Consider the following 14,167-nt stretch of genomic DNA (forward strand, 5'->3'; position numbering starts at 1 on the left):
AAACAAGTTGTGGAATTTTGTAGATATACAAGGTTGTTACATGGTGATTATGTTCCAAGCCTATGGCAAAGCGCAATGGTACAAGAGAGTAGTGGTAGATATGACAAACGCTCAATCAACTGAGTGCGGCACTGAAATTTACACGCGCCCTGAAATCTGGTGTTGCGTACGGACCTGTCAATCCGATTATGATCCTTGATTTATCAACACCATGCCCAGACTTGTGTAGCTTTCATGTAAGAACGGGGTGGTCGGGTAGCCTAGTGGTTAAAGCGTTCGCTCGTCATGCCGAAAACCCGGGTTCGATTCCTGACATGGGTACAATGTGTGAAGCCCATTTCTGGTGTCCCCCGCCGTGATATTGCTGGAATATTGCTAAAAGCGGCGTAAAGCCATACTCACTCATGTAAGAATAATTGTTAGGTTAAAGTAAATAAACTACACCATTTCTTAGCCACAGGTTAAAATAGGCATCAAACACCTTGAGTCTGCCAACCCCCTCCTGGTACGCGGGATTCGGGGGTCTGTTTAGGGGGGATATACGTGATTCACCTATGTGGTTCGCGGACCGCAAATAAAATCATTTGTTACGCACACTCAACATACAAGAAAACATAATGGTGTATGTAAACATATCCATTATAGATTTTGTTTTGCCAGTAATTCAACTACGAATCTCAACATTTTGTGACCTTGGAACATGTTGTATAGGTTTCCGTCCGTGATCGATATTGGGCCTTTGAAGAGTGAATTATGTTTTATCCCCCGCCACGCGGTGAAAGGGGAATACAGGAATGGGTGCTGTCCATCCGTCCTACCGTCCGTCACGTTTCGTTTCCGGAGCAAAACTCCAAAACCATGAGACATATCTTCACATAGATAGATCTAGTGGTGAACTGGTACCATTTGATAGTTTGGGATTTTGAAAAACATTATTTTTCGAGTTTCCATAGCAACGACTTTGACTTAGACTGAAAAAGGCGGTTGTTCTCGTTTCCGGAGCAGATCTTTAAAACCGTACAATATATCTTCACCAAACCTGCCACATGGTCTAGTGATGAACTGGTGCATTTTGATATTGTTATTCAAAAAAATATTTTTCGAGTTTCCATAGCAATAACTTTGAGTTAGGGGTAATGCCTTACACAAAATCGGACATGTTATATTGGTGAGGGGGTATGAGTACTAGTATTTCATGCTTGTTGTGGTTTGTGTGAATTATAGCATTCTGGATTCATGTGAGACTAGGGAATTAGAAAATTCGATGGTATTGGGGATTCAGGGGAGAGGGGTTCGCACCCTCTATTGCTTCCGCAAAATGCGCCGTAAATGGATTGGCTGGCCAGGCACTGGTGACGGTTGATTGAGTGTCCCCGGATCCCGACCGCGTGAGACCTTGTTCATAATATCAACCAATGATTTTTTCTGGCTTAGATTGGAATCCGGAAAGTTCTGTGCTTGAGGAATCCCACATCAGCTTCTATTTTGTCCTGCAATTTGTCTGGCGCAGTTATAATAGTCAAGGGGCTTAACCAACCTATGGTTACAAGGTGGATAGCACCAACTTTCACGCACACATACAGTCCCCATACTGATTACTTTTGGGATAGGAACCACCTTGAAATATATTTGTCACTTCCGGTAGCCACTAAAATCCAATATGGCTGCCAAATCAATTTTACTGCAATGTGAAAAAAGTGAAAGATTTAATCTTAAGCCCCATTCACATGGACACTTTTACTTACGTGAGTATATATACTTACATAAATAAATTTACTTATGGTGGCATGTGAACGCATTTGCTAACGTGAGTAAATATACTCCAGGAGTAAAGAGGCATGAGTAAAAGTATATTTGCTACACCTGATGAGGTCTAGTAAAAGTATATTTACTCATAAGTATAAATGCTACTGGAGCAAGCCAGTAAATTGTTATGGCCACCTTGTGATCCAGCTCCAATGGTTCCCTCACATACATTTCCTGTGCAGGAGAATACGGCTATAGTTCCTTGCAAAGAACATAAAATGTTTCGCGTGTCATGCGAACGTTATCGATCCACAGTTTATCATCAAATGATCGTTTGACGACATTGTTCCACCAGTGTTGAGAACGTTCTCTCTTCCACAGTTCTCTTTCCTGGCATAATCCTAAGACTAATCCCATACTAAGAAAGTATGGAAAGTCTCTCTTTCGCCTCTGGTTGACTATCTTCGACAGCGACATGGCCTCAAATGATAAAAGTCCACAATTTATTCATGAAAAGATGTTTACTTCTGCCTTGCATAAACTTCATGTGAACGCAATGTAAATATACTTTTGCTTACATGAGTAAATGTACTCCATGAGTAAATTTGCTTACATGAGTAAATTTTGTCCATGTGAATGGGGCTTTACTCACAACTATGACCTGTTATATAACAAACGAAAGGTATTTTCATACACTGACTGACACTGTGGTTGTATTTCTGAATAGATGGAAAAAAAAGAAAATGTAAAAAATTTTTTTTTAATAAATTCTAAAGCTACTGGAGACAGACGATGTCATTCAGTCAGTCAGATGTAGCACAAGTTTATATGACTACAGTTAAGAACATTCGCATCTGCAAAGTGGTGTGCAGTCCGAATGAGCTTTAACACATTTTGGTATCGCGCATTTTGATTTGAATGTACACTTGGTGACTTTCATGCATGTCTTAGTCACCTCTGGGATTGTAATCCAAACTGGATCCCATGAGAATACGTCACAGGGGAACTTCCCGAGGGTATTGTGTTATCATTCGTTAGAACTGAGACATTTGGTTTATACAATCGGATGAAGGATCTGTTGACAATAACTGGCACCAGTCAGTGATCCTTTCTTTTGATGTACAGCCTAGTTGATACATCTGAACGTATTCCTCACCAAACAATATCTCCACAACACCTACCCTTCTCAGCAACAGCAGCATGCAAAGCGTTCGTTTTTGATAATTAAAAGACAGGGTCGACGTCCACTGGAAATCGGCCTAAACAGATGCGTGACTCATCTTTGGAATAAGGTTCACGATGTTTGCAGACAGACATGGCCGCACAGTCGACTGCTGTAGTTTAGATTTGTTGATGACATAATCACTACAGTGTAACACCAAGAGTATGTTTGAAGCTGGGGATGTACAGATTAACTCCTTATTAGGAAAGGTTAGGGACTGGTTATGTATCAGAGGGTGGGCAGTGAGATTGGGACTGTATCATATTTTGCCTCCCTCCAATACCTGTAAGTGTTTTTTATACACTCCTCCTAATTAATAGTAAATTTTAAATTCTTTATTTTAAAAATTAGAACTGTCACTTTTTCGCCCCCCTCCCCCCCCCCCCCCCCCCCCCAACCATTTTCAAAAGCTGCTGATATTTCGATCCGCCAAGGCAGCCATATTGGTAGACTAACATTTAGTCTCTGAAATCTTATATTACACAATATCCTTCTTGACTCTAAAAATATAAAAAAATTCCCTATGTTGATTTCAGATAGAGCTAGCTTGAGCTGGCTAGACTTGCTTTTGTATGCATTTCTAGATTATTATTTTTTCATAAAATAAATATATTCCACGGTCATGGTGCAGGACTACCATATTGGAAATGTCCTTTTTGCCCATAACTCATTTCTGCTTGTATCGCTATGCAATTTGGTATGTAACAAGTATGTGGTATTCACTTCTACCTTCACGTTCGTCTCAGGGTGTTCTGAGATTTAAAACAACGCACTTACGTATCCATGTATATGGCATTATGTCTTAAATAAACTATGCAAAAATAAGTAAGGGATTTTTGTTTGGAGGTGAAACCACAGTAAAATACACAAATGTCTGGCAATGATAGTAAATGATTTAAGTGGCAAGAACATTTCCGAAGAAATCAAGACATTTATCATTGTCGCTCAGACTCGGCTGTGAGGAAACGCGTATTGTTTTCTTGGAGTGAGTGTGTTGGGTTTTACGCCGCTTTTAACTGGATTCCAGTTATATCGCGGCGTGTCAGCTTAATGTGGGAGGAAAGCCCGAAGTGATGCAGGTTTCAGACGTTTACCACTTCGGTGAAACCCACGAGCACGGGTATGGTGCCGACAAACCTAGAAACATAATTGGGGCGAACCGGGATTCGAACCCACAATCATAGTTTTCTGGCGTGCCCAATGTACGCAACTCTGCACAGCGACGACTGGGCCACCCGTGCCCCTTGTTTTCTTGGAACCAAAAGCCACTTAATTAAACAAATTCACCATTTAGGAAGCAACAGCATTGATCATCCGACGTTTGCATCGTCCTGAACGTTTACGTGCCATGCATGACGCAGGTGGACACACGTCAGTATATTGATGCCCAAACGCTGCATGTCTCTCAGTCTGTCATCGGTAGATTTTTGACCCGACACCAACTAACACATAACGTCCATGGTCGACGCTGCTCTGGACGCCAAAGGGCAACAACTCCAGCCCAGGACAGATTAGTCAAAACGATGACATTAAGAAATCGGTTGCAAACTGCCACTCAGATGAGGGACGGGCTGCAACAGGTGTTAGAGTACATGCCCAGACGGTGCGAAAGCGTCTGCACCGATGGCATTTGCGTGCACGATCCCAACGTCATTTGAATCAGAGACGTCGTTGGGCTAAAGTCATGCTTTGTGACGAATCGATGTTCATTCTCGACTCCAATGGCCGAAATAACCGAGTTTGGAGACGTCTTACTGAACGTTTTATAGACGTTATCGTCGTACAGGATGATCGTTTTAGGGACCGAGAATTTGATATTCAAGGTAGGGGGCAGGATTTTATCGGTTTTGTAGTTGTAGCTGATAAAATATCTAACCGTGATTCAAAATCCCCCGACCTCTTTTACGACCTAGTGCGCCAGCATCTCATCACACCATCTATTAGAACCCATTAGATCTGATCGCCTACTCCCCAACAGATGTGATCGTATCATTTCTATTTGCCAATACCATATAGATCAGAAGATATGTCTTGATGATTCCTACTATGCCCTACTTTCATGGCGTAGTATCATTATGAAATACGGTGCGTGACCTTCACGTACCCATATTTATCTCGTTTTACTGCCCTTCGACATATCAGATGAAACCTGGGTTTATGAAGCAGAATTCTATTTTTATGAAATGCATATATCCTTGTGTAACTTGTGAGATTTCTTTTATATCCTTTGCTTATTTTTCCGTATCCCTGTGCAGCCTCTTTCATTTTTCAAGGGCATTTCACATGAGCCAGAGAGACATGTGGCTCTGTTTTCTGTTGATTGTAATCGAAATTGGACCACGTTTGCTTTTTACTGTACTTTGCCTTTTGCGCCTGTGTCGGACGAAGGTCGAGACTGACTGTTCTCTGGCGTTCACGTTTCATATTATCTGTGTCTGCATGTTTGAATAATCACACGTGTCTATTATTGGACACAGGATAGGTCATCTGTGCTGCCGTATCGTTTGAGTGACAGGTTGCAACTGAGACTCTTGAAAAAGCACTCGAATATTTAAACGCCAAAATAAGAGTTCTATTTTGATTACTTTACTCACAAGTTTGGTTTACAATCCAGTCCTTGAACCCGTTTTACTGCCGCAGTCCATCAGGCCACACACGGTGATTTCTTGTTTCTGGTCACAGACCTACGCTAAAAGTCTTCTTGTGGTTATCTTTTCCAATAATGACCACATTATCATACTCTCTAGTCCTTTGTGTTATTGTGTCCTTTAGTACAATTGAAGAGCTTAGAGCTATAAGGGGCTAAACTGCACTTTGGCCCTTTTTGCACATCATTGCATAAATAACATCTATGAGTTCTTGTCTTCCTGTAGAAAAAATATTGTATGTTTTCGTTGATGCATTTTCTTTAAATATAGCTACTTAACACTCTGGTAAAGGGCCAAAGTCACTTTGCTAGATTTTGGCCATTTTAGCTCTCATTTCTGTGTGTGGTTGCGACTGGTTTGTCTGAGAGAGATTTTGAAAGTTTGGACACCTTATTATTGTACTTCAACTATTTCAACAAAGTTGGTATTAGTTTAAATCATTTTAGTACTTCAATAGTATGTGTTTGTACTTTCAGTAGTAGTTTATCAATATCACATGATTAATCCCATCAATCAAAAAGGGCCCAAATACAGACATTGGCCCTTTCTACCCTTACACAAATTAAAAATTGTAAGTTTATGTCCTTTTCTGAATGTTTCGTCTAACAGCATTTATATCTCTGCTGTCAGAATGCATTAATGTCTAGGAATTTATCGGTTAAAAAAGTTCATTAACATGCATATGGTTATGTTTTTCATCACTTTTCTCAAACCAGACTCCACATGACATTGGCCCTTATGGCGCTAAGCTCTTCAATTGTGAATCTGGATTGTAATGGTTAGAAAATCGAAAATTATATAAATAAAATTTAAGTGATGAAAATTAAGTAAGGATAAGATATATGGAGGAACATCTCCTAACACCGTTACAAAGCCTGGGCCAGATGATTCGTCGGTTCTCCATTAAGGCGAATAACGTCTTTGAGATGCATTCAGTTTGAGTACAAAGTAAGGATAGGATATATGGATATGATATGGATATATCACTTGCTTGATAACGATGTTAGAACCTACACCAAAATGTCGCTCCTAATTGTAATTAAGAAGTTGTTCATCCATATATCTTATCCTTACTTAGTACTTCAATATCTAACCCCCTCTCAAAGAAGCTGAAAATCAAGACCACAAATATGTGACCTTATCCATTTATTATATTCTTTTTGAGTTGCTTCATACTCTATAACAAACTCAGACATTTTATATCATGCTAAACCACTATAGACCAGTAGGTGAACAGAGAAAAACGCGTGACATTCCTGACTTTCCCACGGAAAGAAGGGGGACACAAACAACGCTTGTTTCTGGCCTTGTTAACAACTCGATACAATCGGTAAAGTATAACACGATGGGAGCGACCACAGCACGCAAGAGTCAGGTAGTTTGTGATAAAGGCACGCATTGCGAAAATCCTCATTTACAGGTGGAAGTTGTTCAAGTGGTCAATCCATCGACCGTCAGACAGAGGTCAGCACCTTCTGCACGAGCGACCGATAGGAGCCGTTCATTCATTGGCTGAAAGAATATATTATGATAAATGCAGATACACGGGTCACATTTGTCACGTACGTGGGCTCTTATGAATGGGACAGAGACGGGATATTTTTTGAGTACGTGATCTATAAGGGATATCTGAAGACGGCAACGCAAGGTAGGTGGTAAAATATAACTATCTCTTACCTTCATGCCATGTTGTGAAGGTGACAAGGGGTACTATTAAGGGGTAAATATAAATCTTCAGTTAAAGAAAGGTTATATATTTTTTGTTAACATGCCGTTGATGTACAGAAGCAAGACGTGTTTTAATACGTCAGCAGGACACGGGTGGCCCCGTGGGTCAAGACGCTGTATCTCACTGTACAGGTGCTTCATGTGCCATGAGCGCGTGGGGGTGGGGGAGAGGGGTGGTGGTGTAGCGTTCGCTCGGCACGACGAAGACCCGGTTTCGATTCCCCACATGGGCAGAATGTGTGAATGTGCCCATTTCTGATGTCACCCACCGTGATATTGCTGGGATATTGCTAAAAGCGGCGTAGAACTATACTCACTCACTCATGTGCCAGGATCCTATTGTCTTGGGTTTTGATATACAACCGTGAAGATCCGGGGTAGAAAAGGTCTTCAGCAACCCATGGTTGCCATAAAAGGCGACTCTGCTTGTCACTAATGGGCAACTATCAGGATCAGGTGGTCAAGCTCGCTGACTTGGTTGATGCATGTCATCGTATCCCAATTGCGTGGATCGATCCTAATGATGTCAATCACTGGATTGTCTGGACCAGACTTGATTATTTACAGACCGCCTCATATAGCTGGAATATTGCTGAGTGTGGCGTTAAACAACAAACAAACAAACAGTTGGATATTTTTGTTGTTTCAGCAGCATACCCGTCCTCGTTGGTTTTACCAAAGTGGAAAACGCCTACAGCCTTATCCACGTTGGGCTTTCCTCCCACATCAAAATGCCCTGCCCTTCAATAAAGAAACATTGTTCAAAGTCACATCTGTTTTACATTTGTCGTATCCACTTCTATCTTCAAGAAAACAATTTCAGATTTCTAGTAAGTGAGTGAGTTTGGTTTAGCGCCGCTTTGAACAGTATTCCAGTTTTATCACGGTGTGGCAGCTTAATATGGGCAGTAAGACCGAAGTGATGCAGGTCTCAGACGCTAAATACTTTGGTGAAACGAGCGCTGGTATGGTGTTGACAAACCTAGAAACATAATCGGGACTAACTGGGATTTAACCTACGATCATAGGGTTCTGGTGTGTCCATGGGACGCAACTCTGCACAGCGAATTCTGGCACCTGAGGCGACTGGGCCAACCATACCCCCTTTATAAATCTAATGTTTTTATGTTGGCCTTTCAAACTAAAAGTAATTAATTGATATATGGGTATCATTTCAACTTTTTTTCTTGAACAAATATACGTACATTGAAGTTAATTAATTTGGTTTTTTTACCATACTTCAGTTACATCAGGTCGTGTCAGCTTAAACTCAAAGTATCAATCGAAGTTATCTGGCACTACAAAATGCTTATGAAGTAAAGTATCTTGTATCAGCATTTTTCCTAGCGTCATCGGGGACACGGGTGGCCCAGACGCCTAAAGCGCCGCAGAATTGCGTCCCTTGGGCGTGCGAGAATCCTGTCATCGTAGGTTTGAATTCCACATTCGCTTTGATAATGATTTTAGGTTTGCCAAGACACTATAATAGCTGGTGAATTTCACCAAAATGGTAATCGTCTAAAATCAAGGGTTTAGAATCTCTCCTCATCTTTGGCAGTTCTGTTGAGACGCCATTTGTCATATCGAATACCAGAGTACGATCCCGACGATTGCCACAATTGTGCTGGCTGTGGCCTAAATACAAATCAGACACTCACTGCATTCCTATATTAGTTTGTCCTTTTGTGAAACGTAAATATTGGAGGGGCCATGGGTGGCCCAGTCGTCTAAGGCGCCGCAATTCGCTGTGCAGAGTTGCGTCCCTTGGGCACGCCAGAAACCAACGATTGCTGGATCAAATCCCGGCTCGCCCCGATTATGTTTCTAGGTTTGTCAGCACCATACCCGTGCTTGTGGAATACACCGAAGTGGTAAACGTCTGAGACCTGCATCTCTTTGGGCTTTCCTCCCACATTAAGCTGACACGCCGTGATATAACTGGAATACTGTTAAAAGCGGCGTTAAACCCAACTCGCTTACTCACGTAAATATTGGTCTTCGAACTAGAAGTATAGAAAGTATTATGGACAGTTACTGTATATAAACTGCCAGGCCAAAGGAAGCATGAAATTGAAAATTTTGATTTGACCAAAACATTACAAACGTTATGAAAATAGTACGAGGATGAAAACAGTCGCCAAAACACTGCAAACACTGCAAACTTTCGGCCCGAGTATGATACTTTATGATGTCAGTGAGGGTACCGTTGTACAAAACAACCTTCGCGCTACGACTGTCGTAAATCTATGTTAAGGTATGGGTTAAAGTTACGATCATCTAAGCGCTAAGATCGCTTTGTTCAACGAACCCTCAATCAAAAACATCTCCATTACGTGTTTGTTTTATGTTTAGCGACCATCGTACGTGCTTCCTTTTCCCTGACAGTTAAGTTTCCGCTAACCTCAGACTAGAGATTATACATGTGAAGTATGTTGCCATGTTGATAACAAGTTTTATTATTTATAATTACTACTTAATCCCTTAAGTTATTAATGCGCATAATATGACATTTCTTAAATCATGCAATACTCAATTTGGTCGTCAAGGACACCATACGTCAATGTTTCATTTTTTTTATATGAACTCATGGGTCAAGTGTCTATTTACGCAAACCGTCATCATCGACGTCAAAGCCACCATCATTAATTCTATCAAATTGATTTACTCTATTGCCTTGCGTTATTGAAGTTACCGGAAGTCCTTTAATCCTAAAAGACCAATATGGCTACCCTAGATTCCTAAGATGACGCCATAATGCTGTGCTATATTTAACCCAACCGCAGTTATGTCCCCTCCATATATATATATATATATATCGACTTCGGTAACCTGTTAGTGTTCAACGATCCTCTATCACATGCCATCGTGACCACCGTTTATTAAATATAGAATGAAAAAAATCAATGGTAATCTATCAACACCGTGAAGAATGAGCAGACGTTGCGCAGACTGCCGGTCACTTGATTGGGTGATTACCGAACAATTATCAAGGTCGACGCAGAGCCTTATAGAGTTAACCATAGCTGTTCGGGAGTCCTTTAAGCCCCAATATTTCCCTATCTTTCTACAAAGAAATGTTTTAATCAATCGTGGCTTCATAGCAACGTTTCACTATAAAATATCATGCAATTGCTGGCGACAAACGCCATGACCGTGACTTTAGAACAGCATCCTCTACCCGAACAACGACGCCAGAAGAGGATTCTTAACCCACGGACCAATTTTATATTGGTCCGTGATCAACCGAAGCAATACATGTTGTAGTACATATATGGCATATGTTGTAATTCCAGTCCACAGCTAACTCTATTGTGATGGGTTACGAAAGGGATGTGTAACGAATGGGATGCGTGACAAATGGGATGTGTAACAAATGGGATGCGTGACAAATGGGATGTGTAACGAATGGGATGCGTGACAAATGGGATGTGTAACGAATGGGATGTGTAACAAATGGGATGCGTAACAAATGGGATGCGTAACGAATGGGATGCGTAACAAATGGGATACGTAACAAATGGGATGCGTAACAAATGGGATGCGTGACAAATGGGATGGGTAACAAATAGGATGCGTAACAAATGGGATGCGTAACAAATGGGATGGGTAACAAATGGAATGGGTAACAAATGGGATGCGTAACAAATGGAATGCGTAACAAATGGGATTGGTAACAAATGGGATGCGTAACAAATGGGATGCGTAACAAATGGGATGGGTAACAAATGGGATGCGTAACAAATGGGATTGGTAACAAATGGGATGCGTAACGAATGGGATACGTAACAAATGGGATCCGTAACCAATTGGATGTGTAACGAATGTGATGTGTAACGAATTGGATGCGTAACGAATTGGATGTGTAACGAATTGGATGCGTAACAAATGGGATGCGTAACAAATGGGATGCGTAACAAATGGGATGGGTAACAAATGGGATGCGTAACAAATGGGATGCGTAACAAATGGGATCCGTAACGAATGGGATCCGTAACGAATGGGATGCGTAACAAATGGGATACGTAACGAATTGGATGGGTAACGAATTGGATGTGTAACGAATTGGATGTGTAACAAATGGGATGCGTAACAAGAGTGATGCGTAACGAATTTGGCGACATAATAACAGACAGTTAGCGAAATTCATGCATATTCATGGACCAGACATACACGAATTCGTTAAAAGTCCAGTGGTTGAGGCCAATCGGCTGGTCTTCTATACAAGAATATTGCCAGGGAAACCACACAATTAAGCTGTTATTTGAAAGTGGTTATGTTATATTTTTCACTGGTGCCGTATACCAACCCGTACGTTCCAGCTCGCTGGGTCTGCACTCTCTACAGCTGCCGGGCAAAAGAAAGTATACACCCATGTTTGATGGGGGCTGAAAATAAAACAGTGAAGAAATGGCTCGTCGAAGGTAATGTGTTTAGTACGGGTCTCATAGTTTTATTTTGGACCTCAAGTTTGCACTACTTCGGCGATAATTTTTCATGTGTATACTGTTTTCACCCGGCGGACCCCCACCCTCCTACACACACACACACACACACACACCATACGTATTGCTCGAAATGAACTTGTGTAAGAAAACCTTCTCAAAATCGTCACCCATGTAGAACTACATGTATACGCGGGGTCGTTCGGTATCACTACGTCATAGAATCGCTGCCTGTATAATGTAGGTAACGAAATATGACGAGTGGACCCAAATGAGTGTTGACACTGTCATTAGATAATCGTAACGCTACAACGCTACACTCGCTTTGTTTGTTAAACCGGGCCCTGGACACTCCTCCCCATCAGTACTTTATTCGGCAACTAATAAAAATAGAACTAAGAACTAACAAAAATACTTATATTTAAAAAGCGATTGAGCGTAACGATTGAAGCACTTAGTTTGGTTTCAGACGATTGGTTTCAAGAGTAGCACATTGCTTGTTGCGTGCGTAGCCTGGAATGTGTCTATTACAACAGTTCGATACAATATTCCAACTTTGCAATTAGAGGGGTTTCATCAAACAGTTGTACTTGAAAGAGTTCTTGCGATCTCAATGCAGCATAGGTGTCAACACGACGATAAACGCTGAATTGCTCTTCTGTCAATGCTTTTGAATAGGTTAGCCATAAAACCAGTCAAATATATTACGTCGCAGACAGGTTAAGGGGGCTTTTCGACAGCCCACGTGTCAAAAACAACTCCGATGTATCTCTTGAATGTACCGTACAGACTGTACAGACATACCTATGTTTCATAACACGAAACCGTACACACTCCAATGTAACCACTGCCATAGGCAACATATGCGCTCTACAGAAGAGAACATTTTATCATTTTTAATTTGCATAAATTACATCGAAATAAGTCAACAAACTATTCCTTATTAAAATAAGTTACTTAATCGTATGCGTGGTATGTAATTAATTAATTGGTGGGTAATTTCTCCTTATGCATAGGTTTGTTGTTTAACGCCGTACTCGTCAATATAATTATTATTATTTTTCCTTACAGTAGTCCGTGAACATGCAATGATTTGAAAGTAAAAAAAACCAAAACTGTTACGCATTTTGTCAGTGTATCTGCTGCCGAGCGTATCTTACGCCTGGCGCCTTCCACATCGACAATTTGAACTAACTCCTTTAATATTGAATAGTTGACAGAGTTAATCTTTACATTAGTCGACGGTGAATGTCGTACTTGGAATACCCATGGGGGCACACCTCTATCATACTGCCTACCTTAATTGACCCATCACCCGGACGCAGCATGCATATTTCATGTCAGGGAGGAGAGAGATAATTAACTTAGCGTCGTGGGGGGTACCTGTAATCTTGCACACCGCTTTAGTATGGTGCATGCTGACGGTCGATATAGATGGTAGATAGTTGCCAGGAAAATAGAACATACTATTTTGTTGCGTAAATTGGTTGGTAAACGTTTTTTTTGTTAATAACTTTAAAAGAGGTTTATGGACAGACAACACTGTACGTCATTATTGTTTTCGTGAATGAACCCATTAGTCATCGTAAGACTGATAGTTTAATGCAGGCATGGGCATGACGCAACCAGCACCTCGCCTCGTCTCCCACCCCCGTCTGCTCATAGACGTAACGGATGATGCACTGAAAGAAGAGATGTACTAGAAATGTCCAACAGTGTTTCTCTAAAGTAGTTGTTTAATTCGTTTAAGTCCAGGGCGCCGCGATTCGCTGTGCAGAGTTGCGTCCCTTGGGCACGCCAGAAACCTATGATTGTGGCTTCGAATCCCGGTTCGCTCCGATTATGTTTCTAGGTTTGTCAGCACCATACCCGTGCTCGTGGGTTTCACCAAAGTGGTAAACGTCTGAGACCTGCATCACTTCGGGCTTTCCTCCCACATTAAGCTGACACGCCGTGATATAACTGGAATACTGTTAAAAGCGGCGTTAAACCCAAGTCACTCACTGGAACTGATGGCTTTAGATATTGATCCAACTTAATAATATAATGAATGCAGTATCAATTTTCGCCAAGCCAAATACCATGAATAAATTCATTTCCTACCTTCTGCTCACTAGTGCTTTTTAGCCTTGAACTGAAATTCAATGGGTACGCGAAACCCGCCACACAATTCACAGACAGGTAACCTGTGTCGGTGTTGTATATCATGCTGCAACCTCGAGAAGCACGTCTGCCTGTTTTCCCCACATAATCCCCCACACTGTTGCAGTGAAGTGCCGGTACTTTTATATCCAGTGTTAAACCTAACCCGTCACGCTTTAACCCTGAGACCTCAAGATCCGTATGTGCCAATGACAGGTAAGTTTCATTCAGGGAACAAA

Source organism: Haliotis cracherodii, unplaced genomic scaffold, assembly GCF_022045235.1.
Source record: "Haliotis cracherodii isolate W230 unplaced genomic scaffold, xgHalCrac1.p SCAF_1, whole genome shotgun sequence".
NCBI classification, from domain to species: Eukaryota; Metazoa; Mollusca; class Gastropoda; order Lepetellida; family Haliotidae; genus Haliotis; species Haliotis cracherodii.